This window comes from Mandrillus leucophaeus, unplaced genomic scaffold (assembly GCF_000951045.1).
Source record: "Mandrillus leucophaeus isolate KB7577 unplaced genomic scaffold, Mleu.le_1.0 Scaffold408, whole genome shotgun sequence".
Taxonomy (NCBI): Eukaryota; Metazoa; Chordata; class Mammalia; order Primates; family Cercopithecidae; genus Mandrillus; species Mandrillus leucophaeus.
In genome coordinates this window covers 2,235,864-2,243,670 of record NW_012104343.1, presented here as the reverse complement: position 1 = coordinate 2,243,670, position 7,807 = coordinate 2,235,864, and positions in this window count along the sequence as shown.

The following is a 7,807-nucleotide window of genomic DNA, read 5'->3' as shown; positions in this document are numbered from 1 at the left end:
GGATGAAACCAGAGGTTCTCTGCATGGTTCCTAAACCAGCAACATCAACATCACCTGGGCATTTACTGGAAAACATTCTCAACCTCACCTTATACCTACTAGAGAGGTGGTCCAGGAAAAAAAAAAAAAAAGGAGTGTGTGTGTGTGTGTGTGTGTGTAACAATCCCTTCAGATTATTCTGATGACACAACAGTCTGAGAAGGACTGGGTTTGAATAATCAGGACCTCCCTTACAGCTCAGATCAATTAGCCTCTCTTGAAGCACATGGGCTTCATGGAGGAGGGGTGGAAACATGAACAAAATTAACATGATTTTAAGAAAAAGGAAGGGAGCTGCTAGGTAATCAGTTGAATGTGCATTGACATTGCTTAAGCATTGGCTGGGTGCAGTGGCTCATGCCTGTAATCCCAGCACTTTTTTTTTTTTTTTTTTTTTTTTGAGACAGTTTCACTCTTGTTGCCCAGGCTGGAGTGCAATGGCATGATCTCAGCTCACGGCAACCTCTGCCTCCTGGGTTCAAGCGATTCTCCTGCTTCAGCCTCTCCAGTAGCTGGGATTACAGGCATGTACCACCGCACTCGGCTAATTTATGTATTTTTAGTAGGCATGAGCAAATCCAGCACTTTGGCAGGTCGAGGCAGTTGGATCGCCTAAGGTCAGGAGTTTGAGACCAGCCTGGCCAACATGGTGAAACCCCATCTCTACTAAAAATACAAAAATTAGCCAGGCGTGGTGGCACACGCCTGTAATCCCAGCTACTCGGGAGGGTGAGGAAAGAGAATTGCTTGAAGCCAGGAGGCGGAGGTTGTGGTGAGTCAAGATCAGGCCTGGGTGACATAGCAAGATTCCACCTCCAAAAAAAATTCCTTAAGCACCTATTATAAACCAACCTTGGGTTAACCATTTTGCATACATTATGTAACAACTCTATAAGGTAGGTAGTATTTTTATACATATGATACATGTAGAAATGGAAGCACAGAGGGTTTATGTAACTGATTGAAGGTCACACAACTAACTAGTGGTGGAGCCTGGATTCCCATCAAACAGTCTGACTCTAAAGATTACCTTCAAAACCATGCTACTACATGTATTTGTTTTGGTTTGTTTGTGTTTCCAACATTTCTCTACTTGCAAAATGGAAGACCAACCCCTTGTCTATGATGAGCACCTGCTCTCCCACAAAGGAAGCCAACCACCTTAAGTAACATCTGCAGCTTGCCTCTCTCACTTTACAGAAAAGTAAACTGCAGCTAAAAGAATCTAAAATACTTCCCAAAGCCACTGAGTCAGTCAGCACCATGGTCAGAACTTGACATTTTATTCTCTTAGAGTAAAAAGGTTTATGATATCTGGTTAAGGTACAACTGTCTTACCATCTAGGGAAGTTTACTTTCTTTTTGTATTCATTTTATTTGCTTTTAACCTAAAGTTTTCAACAATTGAGATGCTGGCAGTTTCTTGAGTAGAGTAGAAGCTGTTGAGGAGAAATGATCTTAAATGAGCAGCTTTTATTTAGAGAGAAAAGATCCCCTTCTTTCTTCATAAGTCCTCTATAAAAAATTGCCATCTGTGCTGAGGTAGCAGCTGTTCTATTGTCATATTTGACTCCACAGGGACTAACTTTGGACTCCTTTTTTAAAATTGGAAATCAATGTCAAATCAGGTGATGCAGAAAGCCAATGAAGTTCCTTTGTTCGTATTCCCTTGGTGGGGCACAAACACTCTTCTCTTCGCTAGCATTGATCTGATAGCAGACAGCTCTGTGTGTTTCTGCTTTGGGCAACCAAGATCCTTCAAGCACTCTTAGCCTGGCATAGGCTGGTCTTCCTTTGGACTAGAAAAAGAAAATCTATATATCTCTTTCTAAAACTTTTACTTGAAACAGTATTCAAAAGACTTGTACTGCTTCGGTCAAATTGGAAGACTCAGTGTAAGACATCCACTCTATTTTCTGAATTACTGCCCATAAATTCCCAAGTTGACCAAGGAGCAGAAAACAGTCAGGACAATCAGTCAGCTGACGAAAAGGCCAGCAGAATGACCACTGCTCCAATTATCACTGCAAGAGATTGGTTTTTCCTTCTCTCACGTGCTCACTCAATGCAGCACAGAAGGTGTATTAGTATGTTCTCACACTGCTATGAAAAATACTACCTGAGACTTGGTAATTAACTAGCAAAGAAGTTTAATCGACTCACAGCTCTGTAGGCTTGACAGGAAGCATGGATGGCTAAGACGCCTCAGGAAACACAATCACGGAGGAAGGCAAAGGGGAAGCAGGCACCTTCTTCACAAGGTGACAGAAGGGAGTGTGAGAGTGCAGGAAAAAAAAAAAAAAAAACTTCCACTTTTAAAACTATGAGAACTTGTGAGAATTTACTCACTATCCCAAGAACAGCATGGGGGAACCGCTCCCATGACCCAATCACCTCCGTCCCTCGACACATGGGGATTACAATTAGAGATGAGATTTGGATGGGGACACAGAACCAAACCATATCAGAAGGTTTCTGTGACCAGGCATCTGTTGGGTTTACCACACACCAAGCAATTCTCCAGCAGACACCAACTGGGTATCCTATAACTTCACTCAGTTCTTCTACTATCTACCTGGGGATAGCATCAGACTCTGCAGGTTAAAGTCACAGTCCCACAAGACTTCCCCCAACTTCAGATGCCAATGGCAAGCCCCAGGTTGTGACCTGTGCTTCTGACTGACCAGCCATAAATCTGGGTTCCCACATCCACCTCCTCATGTTCAATTAATTTGCTAGAGAGGATTACAGAACTCGGGGAAACTCTTTACTTGTTTTACCCATGTATTATAAAGGATATTACAATAGATAAAGATAAACAGCCAGATGGAAGAGATGCACAGGAAAAGGTACGAGGAAAGGGGCATGGAGCTTCCATGCCTCCCTGGACACAGCCCCCACCAGACGCCTCCAAGTGTTCAGCAACCTGAAAGCTCCCTGTACCCTGTCCTTTGAGTTTTATGGAGGCTTCATTACATAGGTATGGTTGATTATATCATTGGCCATTGATGCTTGCCCCTCTCTTCTCCCATCGCTAGACTTTGCTGGGGGAGAGAATAAAACTCTCTATCAAGCTAATATTTTTGAGTCTCTGTTAATCACAATTGGTCCTACTCCTGACTGTTGGGAGAGAGCACAGACTTTACCCAGAAGCCAGTCTCAGTTAAAGTCAAAGAAGAAGATGACCTCGGATGATATCTGGGTCACACCTATTTCAAAGATGAAGAAACAGAGGATCAAAGAGGTTAAGTGACCTGCCCAAGCTAGCTAAGTGGCCGAACTGGAATTTCAGCCAAGGTCTACCTGACTACATTTCTGCATTTTTTTGTCACCCCAAATTCTAATTTATCTCTTCCTTCTTCCATCTTTCCTGATTTCTGCCTCTCCCTTGGAGCTGACATTAACACTGCTTTTCAGATATTAAACTCGGTTCCCTTCTCAGATACAGTCTGCAGTTTCACTCTTCCCTTCCTCTAATCATGGTCAGCCTCCAGACCCCTGAGAACACTGTCCCCTCCCCAGTCCAGTCAAGACTAGCTCCTTTGGCTCTATCCCAGGATATATGCATATGACCAGTATTCCTGCTGGATTTCCCCAGCACAGGGAATTAGACATTAATTCAGCTACATGTTCCATAAGACTTATTAAAAGTTAGGCACAAGTGCATTTTTGCCTTTAAGTTGAATCACAGTGTGATTGAAGAGAATTTCTAAATATAGGAGGATAATACATTCAAATCAGTTATTAAAGGAAGCTAGAGGTGTTTAGGGTATGTCCTTCAACCTCCTGAGATTGATATCAGGGGAAAACATGCCCTTTCAAAAAAAATTCTAGAATGCCACTGTGAGAGAGAAAATGCCAAGTGGCTTGACCCTTTTGGCATTTCTTTGGTTCAAGTTTAATAAATTCCTTCTTAAAATAATTTTTTCCTATTATAAAAGTAGTTCATGTTCATTTAGAATAATTATAAAATAAAGAATAATTCTAACTCAGTAAGAATCACTGTTAATATTTTGGTATTTTCTACTTGCAGTCTCTTTGCTTCATACATTTTTTATATCCTTGCGATCATATGTCACATAAAATACTTACATAGAGTGATTATTCACAGCAACTACTTTATTTTTGAAGCTATGAATACAGATTGTAAAATATATGGAAAATAGAAAGAAGTATGAAAAAATAAAATCATCCAGAATGTCAATGCCCAGAGAAAATTAAAAATAAACATTTCAGTGTTTGTCCCAGGAGTCTTCTTGCTATATATTTTTACATGATAGAGATCAAACTGTACAGCCTAAATCTTAAGTAAATTCAATACAGAAACACCTAGGGTATATATAGAAGATGTTGCAAAGAGTCTTTCCCTTAGAAACCTGGTATCTACGATCATTAATATGAATTTTAAAGAAGGAGAAAATCGTAGCTAAAGTTCTTTGGCAAAGAAAATGCCTAATATATTGCTCTTTGCAACTCTGATTTTATAGAAGGAAAAAATACGATTTGTTTAGCAATTTTTCTAGCATGCTATCCCCAGCATGTAAATAGTTTTGTCATCCTTGGTAGGTATAGCAGAATAACAACAATTATTGTTTCAAGTGGTCTTCAAACCTGGCAACAGCGTCCTTCTAAATTTTGGTGGGAAGAATGCAGCCCCCAAAAATACATTTCTTGGCACTGGGAAAAGGGGAAAAACAAGAAGGGAAGAGCTGAGAGACCCACTTTCTTCCTTGTCACATCAGCCATGTGGCTTTTCTTCCCACCTTTTCTCTTCATCCTGTCTACTAATAGATCTGCTGTCTCCATGCACAGAGGACATAGCTTCTTACTTCATCTTTGTTTCCGCCTTCCTCTTTTCTGCTTCCATGGTCTTCTTGGAATGGCATCTCCTGAAGAAAGGAAGACAGAAGGAGGAGGCAGTGGCTCCCATGGTGGACCTACACAGAGGTACAGCTGAAACCCTGACACAAGGGTCCTCCAAGTTCCAGAGCTCTGGAATTACATTTGTGATTAAATAAACCCCACAGAAAGCCCCAGGACCACTGCATGCCCTGTAGAGTCAGCCCATTATAATCATAATGCATATAAAGTCCCTATACTACAGCTTCAGAGCAGTCTCATGTGTAAAGAAGCAGAGCCCAGGAGTTTTTAATCTTCTTTCTTGTCTCTTTCAAATACTAAAGAGTATCCACAGCAGCTCATTATGACTCCCAAGACTGCCTCTTTCTACTTCCCCATAAGATCCCTTTGTCTCTCTTTCATTTATACCTCCCATCCCTACCAGCCTGGTGCCTCAATGGCCTCTTTCTTTCTAGGTCTCTAGGAACAAGCTGTTGACACTCTTGTCTGCCACTTGACCTCAGGGAAATTGATGTTCTTCTAGGCTTCTGGCTTGTTTTCTCCTGAGAAGCCCCTTAGTGTGTCTGGGCCTCTCTTGGAAGAGGAAGGGGTGGGAAGCTAAGAGAACAAAGGGCAGGTGAAAGAAAAATATGGTTTCCATCCCATCATACAGTATGAAAGTGGTCTTGGAAAAATGAGATGTTGATGGTGTAAGGGAGAAAACTCATGAGATCACAGCACAAAGCATCACTACTCAAGGAACACTGTGGAGTACAAAGCATTCTTGTGAGGCTTGTCCATCCTTCTCAAGTTCCAAAACTCTTGCACAAAAGTCTGGATTGGGGACACTGGGAAACAAGTCTAGACTGGGGGACATTAGTAGACAAGCCTGTGGAGGAGCTGGCATGAAGAAAAAAGGTAAGAGCAACTCATTCCATTTCTCTCCACCAGTATTTGACTTATGTGTTTATCTTTAATTATATTTGTTTGATTTCTCTTATCAGAATCTGACATTGGGGGACATTCATGTGCAAAGTTCACACAGAGAGTAATAAAAGCATATATTACACTGGAGATGTAGCACTAACAACCTCCACCAACCCTGCACACCTCCACCTCTTCTTCAGCTACCTCCAGCTGCCACCAATGACACCACCTGCAACACTAACAGTGTGCACATTACTAGTTTTGTTGTTGTTGTTGTTTGTTTGTTTTGTTTTGTTTTGTTTTGAGATGGAGTCTCGCTTTGTCACCCAGGCTGGAATGCAATGGCAACATCTCGGCTCACTGCAACCTCCACCTCCCTGGTTCAAGCCATTCTCCTGCCTCAGGCTCCCAAGTAGCTGGGACTACAGTCATGCACCACCACACTCAGCTAATTTTTGTATTTTTAATAGAGATGGGGATTCACCATGTTGGCCAAACTGGTCTCAAACTCCTGACCTCAAGTGATCCATCCGCCTCGGCCTCCCAAAGTGCTGGGATTACAGGTGTGAGCCACTGCACCAAACCTAGTTTTTTTCTTTTTTTAAAGATAATTTTTTTTAACGGATTCTCACTCTGTCACCAGGCAGGAGTGCATTGGCGCGATCTCGGCTCACTGCAGCCTCCACCTCCCAGGTTCAAGCGGTTCTCCTGCCTCAGCCTCCTGAGTAGCTGGGACTACAGGCTCGTACCACGCCCGGCTAATTTTTGTATTTTTAGTAGAAAAGGGCTTTCACCATGTTGGTCAGGATGATCTTGATCTCTTGACCTTGTGATCCGCCTGCCTGGGCCTCCCAAAGTGCTGGAATTACAGGCATGAGCCACTGTACCCGGCCTAAAGATAATTTTTTAATATGAAATATATAGAGAATAAAAGTACCAGTGAAAATAGATTATTGTTAACATACTGTTATGCATTTTAGAGTCTTTTTATGGTTTTATTTATGTTGAGTCAGTGAGACAATTCGCATGATTTGGATTATAAAAAGTATGAAAGGATTTAGAGTGAAACTCTCCCCCTTCACCGCTGTTGCCCCAGCATCCAGTTCTCTGCCCCCAGAGCCTACCATGTTTCAAATATTTTCAAAATGAAAGAAATTAAACACTGTAGATACAGTTAATGTCTCCTTTTCCTCATTCTTCTTCCATGCTCCCTAGAGGCAGCCATTATCATAAATTTGATGAATCTTTTCAATGCCTTTTTATAGTTTTTGCATACATATGCATGTACTTATGAACAGTAGAGAGTATTGTACTGTGTGCTCTTTTTTGTGTGTAATTTACATCAATGGTATCATACCTTTTAGCACTACCCTACGCTGCCAGCTCATTCTTTTTAACTGCTGTATGATATTCTGTTGTATGACTATATTATGTTTTATTCATCTATTTTCCTATTGCTGGGAAGTTCTTTCCTATTTTCCAATGGTATAAACAATGCTACCACTTTGCTGTTTTCTAAATTAGAAGAACTGTTAGGTCCATTTCTCCCCAGATGAATTGATAAATCCCAAATAACCCAATCAACGCTTAATAAGATATTTTATAAAAATTGATAAGCTAATTCTGAAGTTCATCTGGAGGCAAAAACAAACAAAATTGGCAAATATTTCTTGGGAAAAAAAAGTGGGGAAATTTGCCCTGTGGTTTCATAATCTGCTTTTTTTTTCACTTCGTGTATTATTCACAGGAGAGGAAGGAGCAGTTGGAGTTTCTAGGGAGGAGGCGTGGCTCTTTCTCCCTGGAGGTTGTTTTGTCTAGACAGGATGCTAGAAATGCAGCAGCCATCTTGCTACCAGACTGAGGATAATGCCAACACATCAAAGTCCAAGGAAGAAGCACCAAGAAACTGAGATATACTTTGAAATTCCATATCCGGAGCCAGTTCTACCTCTGTATTTGTTTAGGTAATAAATGTTGTATCACCTAATAACCTAATTTAAAG